The sequence below is a fragment of the Momordica charantia genome, assembly GCF_013281855.1.
Source record: "Momordica charantia cultivar OHB3-1 chromosome 1 unlocalized genomic scaffold, Mcharantia_2.0 BLBB01000001.1, whole genome shotgun sequence".
Classification (NCBI taxonomy): domain Eukaryota; kingdom Viridiplantae; phylum Streptophyta; class Magnoliopsida; order Cucurbitales; family Cucurbitaceae; genus Momordica; species Momordica charantia.
Genome location: NW_028275157.1, coordinates 9060695 through 9086598, shown reverse-complemented (window position 1 = coordinate 9086598; position 25904 = coordinate 9060695). Strand labels below are relative to the sequence as shown.

Below are 25904 nucleotides of genomic sequence, written 5' to 3'. Positions count from 1 at the left end.
GTTGTTTTGGTTTAAAAAGGTCTTGCTATTGAAATGAAATCAACCCCTCTGCTACCTACCTTAGAATTGAATGAAAACGACCCAAACTACCAAACTACTGTGAGCGCTGTGGATTTTTAAAGTGGGGAAGAAAGTGGAATTTGAAATATTGATAAAAAATTGAATATTACAAATTAAATATCCAGAAATTAAATTTTTAAGTTGTGAATTTTGTTTCATTTTGTTTTGTTTATTTATTTCTTTAGTTGTTAGGTTTCTTCATTTTATTAAAAATTGAAGTTATATGTTTAAATAAGGAGTTTTTTTCTTTATTTTGTTAACATTACAAATTTACATATTTGTAACTTTATATGTGTTAAAGATGCCTGTGAGATGTTACTCGTTTTGGACAACTATATATAGCTGTAGTTTTCTTCATTTTAGATATCTAAGTATTTCTCATTTGAGTTCCTCCTCCTCTCACAAGAGTTCTCTCTTCGTTTGAGTTGTTGTTCTTGTTTGTGTAGAAAGCAAGTATCTAAGAGTTTTGCGAGATCCGATCCGAGTAGTTCGAGGTTGCTGTTCTACTGGAGTTAGTCGTTGTATCCTTCTGAGATGATCGCTGTAGTCTGCTAGCAACTTGTGCAGAGCGAATAACTGTCTTCAAGTCAGCCCTATTGAAGCGTGAGTTACGTTGTGATATGTTTGCCAACGTAAATTGTAAATGTTACCTAGCCCTTCTAGCCTGATCTTCTTCTCTTTCGAGCTGGAAGGAAGTGTATCACTTGCTTAGGTGGATGAAAAGAATGGAATTAAAGCAAAAAAAAAAAACGATAAAGGAATGCTGAAAAATAACTTGAATAAAATTGAAATGTACCTAAGCTTGAAACATTGAAAGATAGCTTCAAAAGTAAAAGCTTGAAAAATGTAACGGATTGAAACTAAATGAAGGATTGATCAAGTAAATTCAGAAGAGATGGGATAGTTTCATCTGCTGGAGTGGCGTGAATTTATAGGGCTCAAGTGGTTGCAACTTAGTTGCACAAGTGTAGGAAGTGCTAGAATTGAGGAAGCTTGACCAACAAAAATCACCCAAAATGGTCGAGTCTGCAACTACTCGACCAAGTCCCATCCCAAGCAAAATGTCCTTGATGTCCTTAATGAAATCACAGTTTCGACGCTTTCTTCGAAATAGTGTGGAGCGCTATTTGTACTTAGTCAAAGTTCTACTGTCGAACTAACGCCTACCACTATTTTTCTCTTGTCAACAAAAAGTGAGAATTTGCTTAGTTTTTGCCTCCGAAAGTGCTTAAAATCATATTTATGTTATGGTGAAGTGTCCTCCTGGACTATGAACAATATAAACTCTAATATGTGCATGTTATGAACACAAATGAACTAATTATGCTCCCAAGGTATGCATTAATGCCATCTTTTAACACTTGTGATGATGCTTGGATTTTGGTAGACCGGTTCACTCCACCTCTTGCACCAAACTCGAATATCAAGAGACCAGATACCTACAAAACCGAACAAACCTAACCCGGTGTGACTTCTGTCACACTGACTCCGATGCCTAAGTTAGCTAAAGGAGAAATCACTAAACAAGTAAGGCACTTGAAAGTGTAGTTTTGGCTTACCTTCAACGGGTGATCCTCTTCCTATTTATAGTCGATTTGCCCCTAGGGTTTCACAGATGTCAACCCTAGGTTTGATACTCGTGGGCTTATGGGCCGGGATGCCTCCAGCTTCGGTAGAGGAACAGGGACAGGGTGTTGGGTGTGTTGCCTTAAACTCGTAGTTTGTAATTAATATAAAAACAAATGTATATTCAATAAAGTTTTATTCAATAAATTTGTTGTTGAATTCATAGCATTGCATTGTCCAAAATCCAATAAACTAAACATCCAAGGTTATTTTCATGTAATCGGGACAGTATATATACTAGGTATATATTTGATATACTGGGTATATAATTGATATACCCCTGATATACGAGGTATATATTTGATATACCCCTGATATACGAGTGGATTGTCCCGTGAATAACCTAAAGGGTCTATAGTATATGGATAAGGCTGGGTACCTTATCCTGGCAACACTATGGATACAGCCCACTTTGTAAATGTTACAGACAACTCGATCCACGTCATTCGGGTGGAGACATGCGAGTGGGGGTATCCTATACAATGAGTTTGTATAAGACCGGACTGCGAAATAGACAATCTTTAAATGTAACGTCGTTGACTAACAGATTGTTATTTCATAGGATGACCAAACAACTCATTCTCAATCCTGAGTGAGTTATGGACTCCTGCCGTGAAGGCTCGTCCTTTGATCTGTATGGGTAAGAGTGGCCTGATTTTCTGACTCAATATTCCTACCATTTTGGGGACGAGACCGAGTGGGGAGCTGAGAACATAACTTCACAAGATGGAATTCACTCCTTCCCGATTTTAGGGGAGTAGATGAGTGTTCTCTTAAATGCTGACTTCGGGAATTGAACAATGGGCCCCACTCTCTCATTGGCCCGAGAGGGACTTCTGGTTATTGGTCGGACCATAACTGGGTTGTTCATTAGAGGAGCAGTGGTATTTAAGGAGTAAGTTCTAACTCAGGGGTAAAATGGTAATTTGACCCAACTTGAGTTACGAGCACTCGTGAAGGATTGACTTGTCATTTATAGTCGTATATCCATGGACACGAAAACATTCTATAGTGAGAAGAGTGCAACTGCGGGTCTTTAGTGGAATGACCCGTAGTTAACGAATATTGATTAACTCGGTCAATGAGTTTGATCGATTAATCTCGTATCGTTGGAGCTTCTGATCTGTAGGTCCATTAGGTCCTCTTGCTAGCTCATAATGGGTAAAACGAGGATAAAGTTTTTGGAAGAATTTGAATTGTTCAAATTACTTAAGGGATTATATGTAAATTGATACATTATAATATATAGTTAATTCTAAATTAAAACTATATATTATAAGAGAAATTATTTGAATGAGATTCAAATAAAATTAATATGAATAAGATTCATATTAAAAGTATAGATTAAAAATAATGTGTATAAGATGTACATTAGAACTATAGGTTATACGAGAGAAATGCTATAGAATATGATTCTATTTATGTTCATAAATAATTAAGTGTTAATTATTTGATATATATAAATATATGTTAATTAATTATTAATTAGATTAATAATTAATTGATTTTTATTAATTAATATGATTAATTAATTATTTATATATATATATATATATATATTAATTAATTGTAGGGGAGTGGGGAGTTGATATGACGTGGGGAGTTACCCCACGTCATTGTTCTTTCTTTCTTGAGTTGGTTTTCAGAATAGTTCTGTAACACAACAAGAAAAATACAAATAAAGAACTCCCAAGTTTGATTCTCTCAAGGAAAAAGCTCTCTCTTTCAATTCTCCCTCTCATTCCATACGGTGCTCCCACAAGCACGATCTCGAGATCCAAGAGGATAGCGAGAAAGATTCGGTGGTGGTGTTCAAGGGGAAATCGTTGAAGAAAAGTTCTTCAGAGGTAAAGACTTTCCCCTGTATTTTCCTCTTTGCACTTAGATTTTGTTTTCCCAAAAATTATCAACGAAGATCCGCTTCCGCTCCGGGATTTACATCCCTTCACAGGGCTCGAATTTGGGCCTGAACATCATGTATTTGGAGCGGGGACCGAGAGAGAGAGAAAGGAAAACACCGAGGGCCCTCTCGACCTAAGGCCGAGAAGGGGCGCCGAGGTGGGGTTGGCTCCTCGGTTGGCCGGCCTCCGTGCTTTGGGCCGGCCCTATCTGTCAGTGGTCCCGGTTGTTCTTCTTCTAATATAGTTTAATGAGATAATGTTTTCGGAGGGCTGTTTTAGAAACTTATTTACACAAATGTCTCAAATTTTTTAATTTTACACTTTTAGATTTGTGCACGTAAGATTTTTTATAATACCGATTTTACCCTTATTTATTGCATTTATATTTATTATTGTTAAATTTTTTTGTTGCAATCTAAAATATTTAAATCCCTAAATTGTAGACATAATCATTTAATTATTGTGGGCCCCATATCAATTTTAACCTACATGGAAAGCCTATATTAATTATAAAATGATTATGATGATTTCAATTTCTAAATTAATTAATGCATAGATTTATCCATGATTTCAAATTCAAAATAGTTGAAATATACCCACGATTTTTGGTCCATTTCTTCCCACGATGTTCCAACATCAATTTCTTCCCACATTTGTAAAAATATTGCTCTGCTCACGTTTTTATTCTTTTCACTATTTACTGCTGCTCAAAACCTTCTATATAGTTGCTGCTCTAAATTTTTTTTGTGAGAAGAAGATTCTTCCACATGATTTCCTTTGGTTGGTGATTGTAAAATATAGAACGATTTCTTTAGATTTTTTTTTTTCTTGAGAATAAGTTCTTTGCTACTTGATGTTATCCGGATATAATATAGAAGTATTCCTTTAGTTTTTTTTAATCTTGCAATTTGGTATTTAATAATAGATATAAAATATATCTGGATATAATCTTTAACTGTTGAAGTTTCAATCTCATATAAACTTATATAGCGTAGATATATATTATACCCGCATATAACATTAACCTATTCTATCAATTTAGACACCCTAGCACATACTTCATTCTTATGAATTGCTCTTATTAACATTAACATAACAAATTAAATGCAATCCAATCCAATACAATTACAAGATAAACCTATATGCTAAATATAAAATATATCTTGACTATTGAGTTCCTATAACTACCAAAATGGTACTTAGTTGTAGATATATGTTATATCCGCATATATAGAAGAATTCACACATAAATTTCACACCACTCAAATCATATTTGAATCTTTCTCAATAATGGACTATTTATATTAGGTATGGACAATGTATGGGTATGGAAAATATACCCTTCTGAAATCCTAGATTCTTTTTGAATGGAGTAACCGAAATCAAAGACTAAACAAACCTTCACTTTGACGGGCGTCTGACAATGACAATGGAGAAACCGGTCTTCTACGAACTGCACGATTTGCTTCGGGATAAACTGAGTTAACGGTCGGCAACGAGAACGGAATGACTTTACGCAACGGCCTAATGTGGATTGTTACAGGACAGTAAACGGAGAAAACGACCGGAAAGAATGGTGTTTGGGGAAGAAGGAGAAATCGGTGGAAGAAGAAACGGGCGGAAGTACGAGAAACCGAAGGAGTAAATAAAGAAACCGTAGGATTATTTGGGTATTTTATTTTTGGAAAGTCTAAATGGACATTTTAATAAGGAATTTAAAATCTAACCTACCAAATAAACCATTTTGATTTTCATAAATTTATTAATATTTAGGTGTAAATAAAGAAGGAAGAAAAGGTAAATGGTTGATGGGTACCATCTTAAAGATGACTATTTTATGACAGAATGAATCCTTTTACGTAATTATAATCTCTAAATAGGTTATCTATGTACTAATCCCTAGTTTAATCCTCTACTATCATACGAACCGTATTGCTCCATATAACAACTTGAAAGTCAGCTTTATCACACTCCCAAACTAAGTTATTTGCTTGTCCGCAAGCAAAAACTAACACTCTCAATTCCAATAACCCGTATGCAGAAAGGATGAATAAAACAAACTTCAAGAAGAACCAGGTGATGGACTCTTATATATTCTCAGGATAGACTTCAAAGCTTAATTCCCTACCATCAATCTCAAGTCATTTTACTGTAAATGTACCTTTGTTCCAAGAAATATATATATATAAAAAAAACATTTCTTAACTCCCCTCTTTTATCTAACTCAAAAACTCTTTTACAACACTAGAGAATCTACACGCTTTCTATTTGCCTAAAATTTCCGCATCAAGGAGTAGACATACTACTCAACATGGATGTAACGCCCTGTATTTTTGGTAATTTTTTTTATACGTAGGAAAATTGGTAATAAAAAATCTTTTATTAATTAAATTAGTAATACTTAAAACTATTTGGTTTAAAATTTAGTTTTAAAGTAATCAAAATATATATTAAGATATTTCCTAATTCAAAAACAAAAAGAAAAAGATAAATATAATTTTTTTTTTTTAATTTGAATTTGAATTTGAATTTACATCCTATTCAAATTAACCTTCCACAGTTCTATAAATAGCCCTCAAACCAAACCTAAATTGTATATCATCATTCTCCCCAAATATTTTCCTTTTTCTTATAGCCACTTTTCTTCTATTTTTTGGAAAATTGATTTGGATTGAGCCAATAAATTTCGTAGATTGAGACAACATTTATTTTATAGGATCATTGTATGATGTTTGTATGTTTATAATGAATTATTTTTGTGATTAAATGATATTAAGGATGCAATTGTTATTTATGATTGTCATGTTTGCATCAAAGTATGTTTATTTGACGTGGGACTTCGTGCATATGTGTATGGATAATGAAAATGTTATATATATATATATTTTTTAAGTTTGTGGCAACTGCCCTGTAACACACACAGACTAGTAACACACACAGACTAGACTGAAATTGAGGACTTACCTGTTAGGATTTATGTCCTAAAGTCTCGTAGTTTGTAAATTTCAATTATTTATGACTAAAATAATTATTTTATTTTATTTTGTTATGTGCAAATATTATCCAATTTTGTGAAAATCCAAAGTTATAAATGTAATCTTGAATAGTATATAGCTGACATATAAGAGGATGATGTTCAAGTTATAACCTAAATAGTCTATAATATATGGATAAGGTTGAGTGTCTTACCTCAGTAACATTATTAACGCGACTCACTTTGTAAATGTTACAGATGATTTGATAAAAAATTGTTCATGTCTCTGGGGGTATCATATACAATAATGAGTTTATATAAGACTGGACCCCGAAATATTTAATATTTCTTTGTAAATTCGTTAAAATATAAGATAATTATTTCACAAGATGATCATATGTGACTCGATCTTAATCTTGAGTGATTTATGAACTCCTGCCTGTGACGGCATGTCCTTTGATTTACATGGGTGAGAATGATTTTTGTAACCATTCAATAAGCCTACTATTTTGGGACGTGACCAAAAGGGAGTTGGGAACATAATCTCACAAGATGGATTTCACTCGTTCCCATTATAGGGTAAGTAGATGAGTAGTTCCTTAAGTGCTGATTTCAGAACTTGAACAATGGGGCCCCACTTCTCACTGACCCGAGAGGGACTTAGTTTATAGTTGGATCATAAACGGATTGTTCATTAGAGGATCAGTGGTACCTAAGGTATAAGATGTAATTACAGGGCTATAACGGACTTTTGACCCAGCTGTAATTTTAATCAAATCATGAAGGATCGACCTGCATGTAATGATTATATTCATGGACAAAACTTGTTCTACAGTGCGTAATAGTGTAACTCCGAGTTTATAGTGGAGTAACCTTGAGTTAATGAATGAAAGTTAATTAATTAATTTTGTATCATTGGAGCTTATAAAATGTAGGTTCACAACGTCCCTTTGCTAGCTCATAATAACATTAATTGACCAAATTATGATGAAAGAAAATTGAATTTGAAATGATCAAATTCATATTTAATGTATTTGGAATACATTAAATTGGAATACATTAAATAATAAAGAGAATAATGAATTAATGTATTTGATACATTTAAAGTAAAATTGGTATTTTATTAATATATAAGATATACTAATAAAATAATTATTTGATTGTGAATCAAATAATATAAAATTTTAATATGAGATATTAAAAGATTTTATCTGACATCAAATTCTCCTTATTGGTGTAATTGATACAGGAAAACATAATATTTTATGAGAATCAAATAAAATAAAAACTTTTTAATATGTGATATTAAAAACCATTGTACCTCAAGCTCTTATAAATAGAACATTTAGGATAAGCCAAAGCACACATTCATTCTCAACGAACCCTCTCGAAATTCTCTCGTTTCTTTCAAGGAGTCCCCACCAACTTTGGTTCATTGTTCGGAGGCATAGTGAGGAAGGTCTTGTGGAAAGATTCTACAAAAGTATTTTACTTTCTCAATTTATTTATTATTGTAAATATAAATTCAATGCGATCCAATAATTCCGTTGCGGAATGAATAGTTCATTCTATCAATTGGTGTTAGAGCAGTATTTGAATTGTATTTAGAATGAAAGTTGCATGATGGTGGGTGTTTTAATTTATATCATATATGATATGTCTGTGGTTTTCAAAATTGATTGTTTAGGCATTTTGGCATTAGTTTTATTGCTTTTATTAGATAAATTGTAAAACCTCAAGGTTAGGATTTTGTGTAATTTTAGTTTCAATCTTTGTTAATCTCTTCAAAATACAAAGGGTCTTCATTTTTGGTAGGTATGAAGCATATACTTCAATGATACATTGGATTTCTATATACATATATATGAAATTGGATTTTGCCAAGAAAAGGTAATGAGAAGTAAACCTGCATTTACAAATTAAAGCTTCGTTAAATCATCTCTACATGTGGTTGCGGTGGCTTCTCAAAGGAAATTTCTAAGGTTTCTCTAAACCTAATTTCCACGGGCCGCACCAAGAAGTTGAAGACCAAGATATGTCTTGGAAATTCAAATTTTGTAAATTTGGAATCCAATCTTTAATTTCTTAGGATATGCCAATTATGCCGGTCAATTATGCTAAGTTTTTATTTTAATTATGCATGTTGATGTATGTTTTAATTTGTTTTTAATGTTGCATAAAGTATGCGATATTTAGATTAAAATCTCACCATAGGTTATGCATGATGATTCGTTTTATATATTATTATTTATTCCAAATATTTAAATATGATTTTATTATATTTGGAACAATATTTTTTTTTTATGATTCCTATGTGATATTGTATTTATTTCAAATCTTTAAATGGTTTAAAATTTGAATTGAGTTATAAATATAATATCTTTCTAATAGGATTAGATTTTAAGATAATCTTTCATTTAATTAATTTTTAAATAGTTTAAAATTTTGATTAGAAATTGAGATTTTTTAATATGATTAAAAACAAGGCCTAATAATTTACTTAGGTTCATTAATCTATTTATTAATAGTTAATTAAAGATTAATGAATACAAATAAAAATTGACTATAAGGGAATTCTGTACGAGGAAGGTTTTGACTAGGCTTAGGTACTTAATTTGATCGAAAGGGAACACCTCTACCTGGGAACTGACCTGAGAGTTGAATTAGTCAAATTTTATTTAACTTCATTAAGCAGGCTCATAATGTGATTGGTTTTAAAAGTAGTTTGAAACTTGGTAATTTACATTAAAATCAATCGCACCAACAATAAAGGCAGATTGTGAACTTAGATAAATGAGATTAGTCTATTTTGTCTAAGTAGAAGAAATCCCTATTTTTCAAAATAGTGAGTGGGAGAAGGATGTGTGATAACACATCCTACGGTCTCCATCATTAGTTCACAACATGAGATCCATGCAAAGCCTCGCGGCGGCTTTTTGACCGTCCTCCTACGGAAGGTGTTTACATGGGAATCTCCGGAAAATGATAGGATTGTAGTTTTTATTCCAATACTTGACCTACCTTATGGCGGCACTTATTGGATAGAATTATAGGATCTAAAATGATAGGTTACACTCACAAAGGAATCATTAAGGTAGTTAATGAGGTCCTTGACTAAAAATAATGGTAACTAAATATTATAGGAATAAGAGTTATTATCATATAATTTTTAGTGGGAGGAACACTTGACCTATCCTACGGCGACACTTGTTCTAGCCCATTGAGTACCATAGCATTAGAAGTTATTTATAGGGTTATTTTATCAAATTGTTTGATTTCTATGCTAAAAATTGTTTGGATATTGTTTGCATTTTTTAAAATAATATTCTTTTATGTTTAAGCAAAAATGTATTCCTCTCTTATTTCTATATTAGCGGCTGAGAAAATGATTGGTGAAAATTTTACCATATGGAAAAATAATGTGCAGACTATACTGGTTGTGGACTATTTGAAATTCGTTATGACTGAGGAATGTCCTCAAGAACCCGCTGCTAATGTTGCACGAAATGTTCATGATGCATATGATTGCTGGAAAAGGGCCAACGAAAAAGCCAGGGTCTATATTTTGGCAAGCATGACTGATGTTTTGGCTAAAAAACACGAGAACATGACTATGTCATATGAGATAATGGAGTCATTAGATGTATGTTTGGTTAGCCATCTGAACAAACAAAACATGAGGCTCTCAAATACATTCATAATGCATGCATGAAAGAGGGGACATCAGTGCGAGAACATGTTCTTTGGTCCTGGAATGAAGTAGTGGATTGGCACTTAGATGTACGACTCCAAGATTATCAAACCAAACCGTTGGAGGACAAGTAAGAGACGACCAAATCAACAAATAAAGATTGAATCCATACCAAATCAGCAGACACATGAGCAAGAGTTCGATATTCAGCCTCAGTGCTGGATCTAGAAATAATAGCTTGTTTCTTAGATGACCAAGAAATCAAATATCAAATTACCACCAAAATATACACAAAATCCAGAAGTCGACTTTCTATCATCAGGGTCAGAAGCCCAATTAGCATCCGCAAAACCTTGAAGAAGCAAGTCAGTAGGTTTTTAATGCAACACACCATGACCAATAGTACCATTGAGGTATCGCAAAATCCGTTTAACAGCTTGCCAATGAAATACAGTAGGAGTATGCATAAATTGACAAACCTTGTTTATACTATAAGCAATCTTGGGACGAGTAAGAGTAGCATACAGTAGAGCACCAACTATACTTCTATACAAATGAACATCATGAAAAACATCACCCTTAAATGCAGAAATGACAGAACCACTAACCATCGGTGTTGAAATAGAGTTGGCCTCCTTCATTTTCGTTTTATGAAGAAGGTCATAGATGTATTTGTGTCGAGATATAAAAATACCACCAGATGAGGGATAAGAAACCACAGCTCCAAGAAAGTATCTCAATTGCCCAAGATCTTTAAGAGAAAACTGATTATTAAGGGCAAGCACAACAGGGTCAACAGTAGAAGAAGAGTTACCAGTTATAACTATATCATCAACATAGACTAAAATAAAGCAGTGATGACCATCTTGATGTCGAACCAGTAATGATGAATCAGCACGAGAATTGGAAAATCCAAGAGTGTGAAGAAATAAACTAAGACGTTCAAACCAAGCTCGCAAAGCCTATTTAAGACCATAGAGAGCCTTTTTCAACCGACATACAAGAGGAACAGTTCCCTAAATAATTATACCAAGTGGTTGAGACATGAACACCTCTTCATTCAAGACCTCATGAAGAAAAACACTATTGGTATCAACTTGCCTCAAAGATCATCCTTAAGCAAGAGTAATAGTGAAGAGTACACGAATAGTAGTAGGCTTAACCACAGGACTAAAAGTCTCAGTATAATCAAGATCAGCCTCCTGATGAAATCCCTTAGCCACGAGTCGAGCTGTATAACGGGAAATATAACAATAAGAATTTCTTTTAATCTTGAAGACCCACTTGCAACCAGTAACCTTTTTATGTGACAATGTAGAAACAAGAGACCATGTATCATTTCGAAGTAAAGCTTCACATTCTTCCCGCATCGATTTGGCACAATGCTCATACTGAAGAGTAATTTAGCAGATGGGGGTTCTGATTCAAGATATGGAGTAGGAAAAACATTTGGTTTGAAAATACCATCTTTTGCACAAGTAACCATTGGATAGATATTCATAGCTAGTGACGTAGAACTGGAAGGTAAAGAGGCAGAACACGAAGGTAAAGAATGCGATGGAGAAGAACTACATACTGGCTCTTCATTCACAGAAGAAGACAAAGGTAAAGATGCGGAATTATAATTTAAAATTGGAGAAGATAGAGTTGCATTAGTACATAAAGGAATGACAGTGTCAAGACAGGTTATGGTGGGAGCATTAAATGTTGGATGTGAAGTATCAGGGGTAGGTACATCATCAATTGAAGACCGTTGGACGAAAGAAGAAACAATAAAAGATGATTGTTGGTCTGAGGATGGAGCAATAGTAGGTGCGTGAGGAGGTACAATAGATGAATGAATAGGTGAAGAAATAATAGGCAAGTACGACTGAGATGTAGACAATTGATCAAAAGAAGAAAATTGAGATGACTTGGTAGCAGCTGGAAAATGATATTCATTAAAAAAAATATAGCGTGAGATGAATAAACGACCTGAAAATGAAAGACACTTATAACCCTTGTAAACATTGCTGTAACGAAGAAAAATACAAGGGGTTGAACGTGGTTTAATTTTATGTTTATTGTAAGGACGTAGAGAAGGGTAACATAGACAACCAAACACTTTTAGAAAGGAATAATTGGGTTTTAAACCAAACAAAACTTTCATAGGCAAAAGACCACGATGAATTGTACATGGAAGAAGGTTAATAAGATAAACAGTGGAAAATGCATCATCTCAAAATTGTAAAGAAAGAGAAGCATGAGACAATAAGGTGAGGCCAGTGTCAACAATATGTCGATGTTTTCGTTCTACAATTCCATTTTGTTGGGATGTATAAGGACAAGCCATACGATGTTCAATCCTCTGAGATTCGAGAAATTGACTGAAAGATTTAAATGCACCCCTACCATCAGTTTGGAGACCAAGAATGGAAATTCCAAATAATTTCTCAACATAAGTTTTAAACAGCAAAAAGGCCTTAAAAGCCTCAGATTTAGTTTTGAGGAAATAGACCCAAGTATAACGGAAGAATACATCAACAAAGCTAATGCTAATGTAGTATTTATAGCCATTATGATACGTTTTGAAAGCTGGACCCCAAACATCAGCAACAATAAATTGAAGTGGAGCATTATTAGTGGCAAGAGAATCGTAGAAACGAAGATTATGACTCTTACCAAGAGCACAGGTTCCAATGGTATTTTATTTCGAGAATAGGAAATATTACATGAATCAGGAACATTTTGCACGGTATTAAGAGTAAGGTGGCCAAGACGCCAATGCCATATGTCTAATACAGAAGAAACAGAAGCAATAGGAATAGAAAAATTACAACTGTCATTTAATGAATGAATAGTAGATTTATGAGAATTCTGAGAAGTAAAAGCCGATAAAGCAATACCAACTTTATTACAATAAGAAATATGAGCAGAGACAGGGGCGGAAGAGGTCTTTGTCAAGGAGAATTCGTACATCCCATCATTGACTTTACCCATGAGAAGTATTTGTCCAGATTGGATATCCTTCACAAAGCAATTATATGGGGGAAAATCAAAGAAAACAGCATTATCTTTGGCAAATTGACTAAAGCTAAAAGAGATCCTTTGTAGTATGTGGTACATGAAGAAGATTCTTGAGGAGAAAAGTATTGGAAGACAATTGAGGAGAAGTAGAATGAAGTAGAGAAGCACGAGTATGAAGAATATCTAAACCCATATGAAGAACATCTAAACCCATATCATTACCAACGTGAACTTTGTTTCTTCCATGATATTAAGCTCCAATGGATAGATTTCCAAGATTATGTGTGACATGGTTTGAGGCGCTCGAATCAGGATACCAATTTGTATCATTGTTCAGATCTAGAGAAACCATAAATGCATTCATTGGAACCTGTTGTTGATGTTGTTGAAAGATAGGTCATGGAACAAAGGGAGAATTAGTCTGTAAATTAAGAGAAGAATTATGCTGAGTGTTGGGACCTTGATAAGTGCGATCGAATCGCTTATAACATTTCACGTCAGTATGGCCGAATTTCCCGCACAACTGACATTGGATTCTAGAGTTAATACTCCAAATTCGACCTCGATTCCAATTGTTATTGGATCGATTATTTCCTCTGCCTCGTTATTGTTCCAGTTGGTTCTAGTTTCTGCAGAATTCGAAAAATTTCCTCTCTTCTGATGGTCTTGGGTGGTAACATTAATAGAAGATACAGATGCATCAGAATTAATTTGTGCATTATTCCTCTCATTTCGTGCTTCTTGAGCTAAGAGAAGTGAATAAACCTCTTGGAGTGTTGGAATTTCTTTTCCAGCCGAAATTACAGAAACCGTAACATCAAAGTCAATTCCAAGACCAGCAAGAAGATGCATAATATCATCATTCTTTGAGAGTTTCTTACTTGCGGCAGCCAACGAATCTGCAATAGTTTTTACCTTTAGGAAATAATCCTTAAGATTGAGACTTCCTTTCTTTAAATTCTCTGGTTTTGATTTCAATTCCATAACTCTAGCTAAATTACGTGAAGAAAACAAATTATTCAGAATTGTCCAGACTTCGTTGGCTGTTTCACACTCGAGCATCTGTGATAAAATTTCTTCAGTCATGGACCCAAGGAGCCATGAAGTGATTAATTTGCCTCGTCTCTTCCAATTAAGAAATTCTTTATTTATAATTGCAGTGGAAGATGATTCACCTTCAGATCTGATGAATTCTGGTGGAATTTGTGCCTCTGGACCGATAAATTTGTCTAAGTCATGACCTTGCAGCGCTATAGTAACTTATAATCGCCACAGTAGAAAATTCACGTCATTCAATTTCACCGTTACGATCTTGTTCGCAGGATAGATAAGCAAAAAATTCTAATTTGTCTCTAAGAATGAAGACGTCATGCAGGAGCTTTGAGTCATTTGACTTAATGCTCTGATACCATAACAAATTTTCTAAATTGTAAACTAAGGAATGAGAGAGAGAATAATGAGCACGAAAAGTTTGAATCAATTCTCCTTAACTTTATGTGATCGAAAGATGGGTTTTTATATCCCAATAGCCAAATACAGTGAAATAAATAATCTCCATTTAACTAATTTAAAACAGAATAAAAACTAATTGAAACATAAATGAAAACATAATAAAAACCTAATTCTAATTACACATTAGCGAGCACTCTTAACAGTTTGAACCCATCTATGATTCTGGTAGTCAAGCATACCTAATTAAGCATGTCCAACTTGGGTTCAACTCATGTAGTTTGAGGGATGGTTCAATTCGTAATGCATGCTTATTCATCATGACATCTTCAACTCCACTCCGTAACCTTGGTGACCTCCATATTGCTATGGATTGGGAATCATTCTTTATTTTGCCCAAACACATTGCATTCAAAGGTGGTAATCGTTCCTCAAAGCAATATGGTTTCAAAGACATGAGTATCAAGAATTTTCTACGAATGACATGACAGACTCAACAATGGGAAATGAGGTTTCAATCACAAGACATGGGGATGTTCGTATTAAGTTGAACCACTTTGCTAAATTTTGGAGACTCAGTCCTCATTGGATTTGGGCAGATTCCACTAACCCCACTGCAAATAACAAAGATACCTGATTCAAGCCTGTGAAAGTCGCTAACAATATAGTGGCCTTTCGCAACTTACGTAACAATCATTTTTGCATAGGGCTCACATTGAACCGCAAGACAAATTGACAGATTGCCTAGCAAGGAGACCTAATGGACCTACAGATCAAAAGCTCCAACGATACGAGATTAATTGATTAAACTCATTAACCATATTAATCAACATTCGTTAACTGTCGGTCACTCCACTAAAGACCCACAGCAGCACTCTTCTCACTGTAGAAGATTTTCTGACCATGGATATTGACCATTAACGGCAAGTCAATCCTTCACGAGTGTCCTTAACCATATTTGGATCAAATTACCATTTTACCCCTACGTTACATCTTGTACCTACCGCTGATCCTCTAATGAACAACCTGGTTATGGTCCGACCAATAACCAGAAGTCCCTTTCGGGTCAGGGAGAGGGTGGGGCCCCTTGTTCAAGTCCTAGAGTCAGCACTTAAGAGAACACTCATCTACTTACCCTAAAGTCGGAAGAAGTGAATTCCATCTTGTGTAGTTATGTTTCCAGCTCCCCACTCGGTCTCGTCCCCAAAATGGTAGCAATATTGAGTTGGCAACTCGGGCTACTCTCACCCATACAAATCAAAGGACGAGCCCTAACAGGCAGGAGTCCACAACTCACTCATGATTGAGATCGAGTTACTTGGTTATCCTATTGAAATATTAATCTATTAGCTAACGGTGTTACAGCTAAAGATTAATTATTTCGCAGTCCGGTCTTGTACAAACTATTGTATAGGGTACCCTCACTCGCATATCTCCACATGAACGACTTGGATCATGTCATTTGTAACTATTACAAAGTGGGCCGTATCCATAATATTACCAAGATAAGGTACCCAACCTTATCCATATATTATAGACCCTTGAGGTTATTACTGGAACATTATCTACGTGTATATCGAATATATAGTGTATATATATACACTGTATACACTATATATCAAATATATACCATTGTACATTAAATATATACTATATATCTGTTATATACAATTCCAGTTACATGACATAACCTTGGATGTTAGTTTATTGGATTTGGGTTAATGCAATTCTAAGAGAAACGTCAATAACAACTTTATTGAATAAATATTTGTTTTATGTTTACAAACCACGAGTTTAGGGGATAAAACCCAACAAACTCTCACTTGAACTAAACTCTAGTGCGGTGTACAAGATCTAAAAGCAACAGTGGGTTGTACAATAAAGTATAAATACGATAAACTAGAGCATACACTGTACCCTTTATAAGTTTCCCACTTACCCTAGAATACATTGTACATATCTCGTAGGCCTAGACTTTCTAAATGGCCCTCAAACACTTTAGCTGTAAGAGCATTTGTAAACAGATCAGCAATGTTATGCTTCGAAGCTTTCTTCGTGATGATCACGTCCCCTCGCTGCACAATTTCTCTATCAAGTGATACTTTCTCTCGATGTGCTTGCCTCTTTTGTGACTTCAGGGTTCTTTAGAATTTTCCACAGCACCACTGTTATCACAATAAAGTGTGATGGACAAAGTCATGTTTGGAACAACTTCCAAATCAGTTAAAAACTTTCTAAACCACACCGCCTCTTCTGCTTCTTCACAAGTGGCAACATATTCGACATCTATTGTGGAGTCTGCGATGTATCCTTGTTTGATGCTTTGCGATACTACAACTCCTCCATTAAGAGTGAACACTGATCCCGAAATGGATTTCCTTGAATTCTTATCACTTTGGAAATCAGAGTCAATGTATCTGTAAGGATCAAATCGTTAGCGCCGTACACAAGCATATAGTTCCTCTTTTTCCTATGATACTTGAGGATTCCCTTAACGCCAGTTTAGTGATCATATCCTGGATTAGATTGATACCTACTGACAATCTCTACTGCATAGCAAATATCAGGCCTACTACACAACATGACATACATCAGGCTGCCCACTGCTGAATCATATGAAATGCATATCATATCCTCAACTTCTTGAGGTGTCTTGGGACATTGTTCCTTAGACAGAGAGATTCCGTGCCTGAAAGGTAGTAACTCTTTCTTGGAATTCTGCATTTAATATCTGACAAGCATTTTGTCGATATAAGTTGCCTAAGATGGGGCTAGCGTTTTGTTCTTTCGATTCTTTATGATTTGAATCCCCAGAACAAACTGAGCGTTTCCCAAATCTTTCATTTGGAATTCAGTTGCTAGTCACTTCTTAATGTCAATTAGGAAACCTACATCATTCCCAATGATTAGGGTATCATCCACAGACAACACCAAGAAAGCTACAGTGTTATTGATGATTTTCTTGTATACACAAGGCTCATCAACATTTTGGTCAAAACCATAAGACTTGATTGCAGTATCAAATCTTATATTCCAAGATCGAGATGCTTGTTTTAATCCATAAATGGATCTTTTAAGCTTGCAAACCTTTTTTTCTTGACCTTGCTTAATTAATGAACCCTTCTGGTTGAGACATATAAATACTCTCTTCAAGATTGTCATTCAGGAAAGCAGTCTTGACATCGATTTGTCAAATTTCATAGTTAGAAAACGTGGCAATGGACAAGAGTATTCTTATATACTTTAGCAAGGCAACCGAGGAGAAAGTTTCTTCATAGTCCACCCCTTCCCTTTGGGTGTAACCCTTTGCCACGAGTCTAGCCTTAAAGGTCTATACCGTTCCTTCGGTGTCTCGTTTTCTCTTGTAGATCCACTTACAACCTATAGGTTTGGCCCTATCAGGTTGATCTACAAGGTTCTAGACAGAATTGAAGTACATAGACTGCATTTCAAGGTCCATAGCTTTGACCCATTTGTCCTTATCAACATCTCTCATTGCCTTTTTGTAGAACAATGGATCCTCAACGCCATCATCAGGTAGACGACCTGGATTTCTGTTAAATCCACATAACGATCAGGTTGTGACGCAATCCTACCACTATGTCGAGGCACTCTCAACTCTTGAAATGGATGTGACTGACGTGATGTACTATCGCCATCAACAACTCTTGTTGAAGTGCTAGCTTTATCAACAACTATTGTTGATGTATTTGTAGTTTCATCGGAAATCTCATTTAACACAACCTTCCTTTGTGGTTTATTATCTCTCATGTGGTCTTCTTCCAAGAATGTAGCATTTCTCGATACAAAAACTATGTTTTCTTGTGGACCGAAGAAGAGTCCACCTATCGTTTCCTTGGGGTAACCTACGAATATGCACACTTTTGAACGAGATTCCAATTTCTTTGGGTTTGTCACTAACACATGTCCTGGGCATCCCCAAATTCTGAAGTGACGTAAACTAGACTTACTTTCTCTCCATAGTTCAAAAGGTGTTTCAAAAACACTTTTTTTTAGAAATGTGTTCAAAATGCATACTGCAGTCTCTACTCCATAACCCAAAAACGAGGCAAGCAATTGAGCATAGCTCATCATAGATCGAACCATGTCAACAGGGTTCTATTTCTCCTTTCTAATATACCATTCTATTGAGGTGTACCAGGTGCTGAGATTTGGAATGTAATTCCATGTTCTATCATATAGTTCTGGAATCTTAAGTCCATATACTCTCCACCCCGATCAAATCGAAGTGTTTTTATCGTCTTACCTAATTGGTTCTCAATTTTAGTCTTGTACTCCTTAAACTTTTCAAGGGCTACAGACTTATGTTGCATTAGGTAGAGATATTCATACCTTGAGTAATCATCTATGAAAGAGATGAAATACTCATAGCCTCCCCTGGCTTTAACATCCATCGCACCACAAAGGTCTGAATGTACCAGCTCCAAGGGTTCTTTAGCTCTATAACCTTTTCTAGTAAGAGGTCTTTTAGTCATATTGCCTTCAAGACAAGATTCACATGGAGGTAAGGAGTCATCTTCTAACTCGCTTAGAAGTCCACTCTTAACCAATCTCTCAATCCTATTGAGATTTATGTGACCTAATCTTAACTGCCAAAGATAGGTATTTTCTTTTGGATAAGTTTTTTGCCTTTTGTGCTGAGTTTTAGCATTTTTAAACAATTATGTATTTAAAATTGTTATAGTTATGGTTGGTCTTAACACATATAAGTTGTTTTCGAGTTTTACAGAACAAATATTAACACCATTTCGTGAAATGAACACTTCATTTAATGAAAAGGAAATAGAATAACATTGTTCTAGTAGACAAGAAATTGAAATTAAGTTCCTCTTTATTTTGGGAACTACATACACATTATCTAATAATATATATGTATTCTTGTTTAAAAACAACTTTAGGTCTTCCACTGCGACTGTTGAGATGACATCTCTCATTCCGACTTTGAGAGTCATCTCCCCAGCATCAAGTTACCTCTAGGAACTAATTCCCTTATTTGGCTTTCTTCTTTCCGGCCAAGTATTTCGGGCAGTTTCTTTTCCAATGCTCATCCACGTTGCAGTAGAAACATTTTCCTTTGTCTGCAACTTTGATCTTGCCCTTCTTGGCAGAAGAAGCAATAGTAGGGTTAGCTTTCGCCCCCTTACCACTGTTCTTCTTCATCTTGAAAGTCTTACTTCCAAAAGAAGGATGCACAGATTTGGTTCCTGAGGTCGAACCTCGATGAAACCGTTTTGAGGTGGTAACGTTTGCCACCCTTTCCTGCCCCTTATTTTTCTTAAAAGATTGAAAATTTTGTAGCTCATTTAAGAGCGTGGTAAGGTTGTACTCTATCTTGTTCATGACAGCATTGCCGCGGAACTGTAGGAAACTCTTTGGAAGAGATTCCAATATAAAGGTGACTTGGCAATCCTCGTCTATGATGGCCCCGTTCACTTCAGCCACATTAAAATGGACCATCAGGTTGAGAACATGTTCTCACACTGATGTTCCCTCTTTCATGCGGGAAGTGTAAATTAACTTAAGGGCATCGTCTCGGGCTTGAATGGACGGTTGTCCAAACATGTCCTACAATGAGTCAATGATCTCCCTTGCGGTGACCATGATGTCATGCTTTTTGGCCAGCACATCAAATATGTTTGCCAAGATGTAGACCTTGGCCTTGTCATTGGCCTCGATCCATCTGTCATAGGCATCCTGACTGGCTCGGACTGCATTAGACATGGGAGCCTGAGGACACTCCTTAGTTAAGACGAACCTAAGATCATCTACCACGAGTATCCTGTTAAGGTTCATTTTCCATTGTGGGTAATTTCCACCGTTAAGTTTTTCGGCGGCAAGTAGGGCAATACTTTTGGACATGCTGAAATACAAACAAATATATATTAGACACTTGTACTACCCATTAAAACCCAATCAATTTTAGCAAAAAGTAATAATGCACCCTATAATCAAGATTATTTTTGCAACGATGCTTCAGTGATTTAGAGCAACAGCTACTTTTGAGTCCACACAATCGTGTTGGATACCCGTGCAAGTGTACACTATATCCATCGATTGTAGTACGAAACGAGGTCGAATCCATAGGAACTTAAGAAAATATTCTAAACTATGCTTGAGGATACCAAAAGTACAAAAACAATAAAATATAGATGATTGTGTCCATAAACAAAACAATAAACGATCCCAGTGATTACGCTTGTTTACATGCGTAAAAAGAAGGTTTTAGATGCTGTTTTTACTATGTTTCAGCTTTGTTTCGGATTTTTCTCGATCGTTTGAGTTCCAATTCATGCAAAATTCATATACTATGGTTTGTGGATGGCTTATATTGTATTTATGATATTTTAGGACCATTTGAGAGTGCAAATTAATCAAAAGAAGCAAAAAGACGAAAAAGTATCATGGGAGGCGCCAGGCGCCTGGGAAGCCTGCAGAAAAACTGGTTTTCTTCCAACTTTGCCCTTAATGAAACGCGTCTTCCAATGCGTTTTGGTGGTTCCAACCGATGCATACGTGTAGAAGAAGTGTTCCACTATCAGTTTGAGCACGATTTGGTCAGTCAAAAGAGTTGGAAATGGGTGATTCACCATCGTTTTAGGACCTACCTAACCAATTCTGCACAGCTATAAATTCCAGCAACTTCTCCACCAAATTCATCAAGCCTTGCTTCCTTCTCTTGATCATTTTTAGTGTTTCTTTGTTGCTTTCTAAGTACTTTTGAGTTGCTTTCATTAGTTGCTTTTGGTTTTTAAATTCCGAGCACTTTACATTCTTTTATTGAGCTTTGTTTTGTTTCCATTTGTACTTAGTTATTTTCTACTTATTCAAATATATAAAAATCTAGCACTTTGCTTATCTTCTCTTTGTCTTTACTTTATTTTTAGTTAAGAGAGTTGTGTTTTTGGAGGAAAGAGCACGTGACACTCCCCCTTGCTTGAAAGAGAAGGGCGAAGCTCTCAATCCCGATAAAAACTCTCCGTTAGTTAACTTTTGTTTTTCACACATGCATTCCACATTCAACCATTTTACTTGCTGTATTTTCTTCAATATGTCTTTCTAAATTCCCGTCTCTAGCCCGGTTATGGATAGTTAGCCTTTTATGTCTAAAAAGGGTTGCTAAGAAGTAGTGTTTTTACTTTCCATTCATTGCTCAACATGTTTTCCCAAAAAAGTTAGGATTTAGAGAAGGCCACTGTAAGTCTTAACAAGTCAATACTGAACAGGTTGCTTATTTGCATTGTTGAGTGGTTAAACCGAGGAGAGGAGCGCCTTAGACATAAGGGTTCCGCTTAAGTAGCCTAGACATAGGACCTTAACCCGAGGTTGCGACTATTTCCATCCTAAAACTAAGATATATCTCATAATAGACATATTAGGGAATGTCTTAGGACTTTGAACTTGCTTAGACATAAGTAAAGTGAGAAGCGTAGTCGTTAGTTTCTAAAGTAAAATGCATATTATCCTTAGCATGTCCTTGATTCTTTGTTGGCTAACTTGAAGTAATTCGGGCTAGGTTTTATTATTATAAGTCCAAATCCCAAATCCAAACCATTATTTGTGACCACTTCCCATTTACAAGAATCACTCATTTCAACATTCACTATTCTTTAAAACTTCAGAGTTTGGAAATTGTTTAGAAGTCCTTGAGGATCGATACTTGGATACTCCATCCATTTTATATTACTCTGACAGGTGTGCGCTTGCATCTATATAATTGTTACCACGCTTAGTGCGTGCATTCAGCATAAACATCCCAGTCAAGTTTTTGGCGCCGTTGCCGGGGACTTTAGTTTTAAAATTATTTTCAAATTCTTTTAGTTTTTATTTTTTGTGAATTGTTGTTGGGTGTAATTTCAATCCACCATTTTTGTTCTATATTTTTGGTCGTTTATCTCACAAGGGTAACTTAAAGTGCATGAGCACAAGATCTTTTCTTCTACCCCTTGACCCTGAGATTGAGCGGACCCTTCGAAAAACTCGAAAGGAGCAAAGACTTCGAAAACAACTAGAAAAGCAAAAAGAGAGAGAAGGTGAAATCAGTCCTGAAAGTGAGGTAGAGAGTACAAGCACATCAATGGCAGATATTCCACCTCGTGATCCGGTTGATCCACCTGCTGTTAACGGTAATATGAGGGATCATGCGAGAAATGATGAATTCAACCATATCCAGATGGCGGACAACAGAGACGTGGCAATGCGAGAATATGCCGCCACGGCTTTTCAGAACTTTGATTCAGGGATAGTCAACCCTATTCCAGCCCACGCAAACTTTGAGCTTAAACCAATGATGTTCCAAATGTTGCAGACAATTGGACATTTTGGAGGGCAGGAACATGAGGATCCACATGATCATCTGAAATCATTCATTCAAATTGCAAATGCATTTCGATTACCTGGTATAACAGACGATGCTCTGAGACTAACACTTTTTCCATTTTCTTTGAAGGACCAAGCTAGAGCATGGCTCAATGCATTTCCACCGGGATCCATCACCACATGGGGGTCGTTAGTGGAGAAGTTCTTAACAAAATTCTTCCCACCTACTCGCCACGCTGATATCAGAGAGGAGATCATCTCCTTTAGACAATATGATCGTGAACCTGTTCACGAGGCGTGGGAGAGATTTAAAGAACTAATCAGGAAATGTCCGAACCATGGCTTGCCGGCATGCATCCAGATAGAACATTTCTTTAGAGGCTTAGATCATCCTACTAAGATGATGCTAAACAATGCTGCCAACGGAGCCTTTACAAAGAAGACATTCAACGAGATAGTTGACATCCTAAATGACTTAGCTTCACACAACGAACTATGGTGTTCGCAAAGATCTAGGGCAGCACCAAAGAAGCAAGATCCAGCTGGAGTTTTGGCTCTGGACATTGCGACCTCGATGCAAAAAGAGATGGTTACAATGAACCAGAGGCTGAAAGAGATGGCATTGGGAATAAAAAATCCATTAGCCACGCCGATACAACCTGTGCAGTCGGATTATTGCACTCCTGCCTCTGTTTGCCAAGTCAACGATCTCATTTGTTCATTTTGCAATGAAAACCATATTTATGATAATTGTCCACATAACCCTGCTTCCGTTTTTTATGTAGGACATGGGAACAATAGGAACTTTAACCCATATTCGAACACCTACAACCCAGGTTGGAGGCACCACCCTAATTTCTCATGGGGAGGTCAAGGAGGTTCGAGCGGTTTTAGTCAAGGGCAGAGCCAGCAGAACAAGCAGCCCTATGTTCCACCTACACAGCAATACATCCCACCACCGCAACAGCAGTACAATCAGAGAACACAGACTCCACCAGTTCAAAATAACAACTCAAATCTTGAGAATATGATGAAGGAGTACATGGCCCGAACCGACGCAGTGATACAATCCCAAGCGGCATCAATGAGGAATTTCGAGACCCAATTGGGACAGCTCGCCAATGAATTGAAGCATAGACCACAAGGTTCTTTTCCAGGCCATACTGAATTACCAAAACGAGAAGGGAAAGAACAGTGCAAAGCTGTCACCCTCAGGAGTGGACTGGCATATGATGGACCAACAATGCCAACAACAGATGTACAGATTCCGTCCACTGAACCAATTGTAAAGATACCAGAAAATCCAACAACACCAGAAAAAGAAAATATTAGAAAAGGTAATGAGGACACCCCGAGTGTTCCTCCACAGGTACAGCCTTCTTTTACCCCTACTCCCCCGTTTCCACAAAGATTAGTAAAGAAAAATAATGATTCCCAGTTTAGAAAATTTTTAGATATTTTAAAACAACTGCATATAAATATACCATTAGTAGATGCTCTAGAACAGATGCCAAATTATGCTAAGTTTTTGAAAGATATAGTTTCTAGGAAGGAAAAAATAGGAGAGCATGAACTGGTAGCCATGACAAAATGTAGTAGTGAAGCTGTAGGCAGCCCGCTACCCATGAAATGTAATGATCCTGGCAGTTTTACCATTCCATGTTCCATAGGAGGAAAAAACTTAGGTAGGGCATTATGTGATCTAGGCGCTAGCATTAATCTTATGCCATTATCAGTTTTCAAATCTTTAGGCATAGGAGAAGCTAGACCTACTACGGTTACCCTCCAACTAGCAGATAGATCTATCATAAGACCTGAGGGAAAGATAGAAGATGTTTTAGTCCAGGTGGACAAATTCATTTTCCCTGCGGACTTTATCATTCTAGATTGCGAGGCAGACTTAGACGTTCCCATTATTTTGGGAAGACCATTTCTAGCCACTGGGGATACAGTTTTTAATGTAAGGAAGGGAGAAATTACAATGAGGGTAAATAATGAAGAAGTTAAATTTAACGTTCTAGATGCCATGAAATTACCAGGAGACTTTGAAGAGTGCTCTGCTATAAATAGCTTGAATCCTATTATGTTTGATGAGTTTTATGACTCGTTAGTTACAGAGATTGAAGAAGAGCTTGATAAGATAGCAGAAGGACCAGAAGATGTGGCTAATCCTATTGAAAAAATACAAAAAGAAGAATGCAAGTCGTTACTTCCGTCCATAGTGGAACCACCCACGTTGGAGCAGAAGCCATTGCCGTCGCATTTGAAATATGCGTATCTAGGGGATAACGACACTTTACCAGTTATTATAGCTTCCAATTTATCACCTACTAATGAATATTCTTTATTGCAGATTTTGGAGAAGCACAAAAAGGCCATTGGATGGACGATAGCAGATATCCGAGGGATAAGCCCGGCCTTTTGCATGCACAAAATTCTATTGGAAGAAGATGCTAAGAACTCTATTGAGAGTCAAAGGCGGTTGAACCCGAAGATGAAAGAGGTTGTAAGGAAAGAAATTCTCAAATGGCTTGACGCCGGTGTTATATACCCAATATCCGACAGCAGCTGGGTAAGCCCACTACAGTGTGTACCAAAGAAGGGGGGTATAACCGTGGTGGCCAACGAGGAGAATGAGCTCATCTCAACCCGAACTGTGAGCGGGTGGAGAGTTTGCATTGACTATCGCAAACTCAACAAGGTAACAAAGAAAGACCATTTTCCTCTCCCGTTTATTGACCAGATGCTCGACCGTCTGGCAGGTAAGGATTTCTATTGTTTTTTAGATGGATATTCGGGTTATAATCAAATTACTATTGCTCCAGAAGACCAGGAGAAGACAACATTTACGTGTCCGTAT

The 25904-nt window shown here is 36.1% G+C and overlaps 1 non-coding gene across 1 annotated transcript; it reads right to left on the bottom strand.

Annotated features, from left to right (window-relative positions):
- Nucleotides 1-23282: 23282 nt before the first annotated feature.
- Nucleotides 23283-23389, bottom strand: LOC148213229 (small nucleolar RNA R71). Its single transcript, XR_015793031.1, has one exon. It is a non-coding gene; the product is annotated as a small nucleolar RNA R71 (small nucleolar RNA).
- Between the last annotated feature and the right edge of the window lie 2515 nt (nt 23390-25904).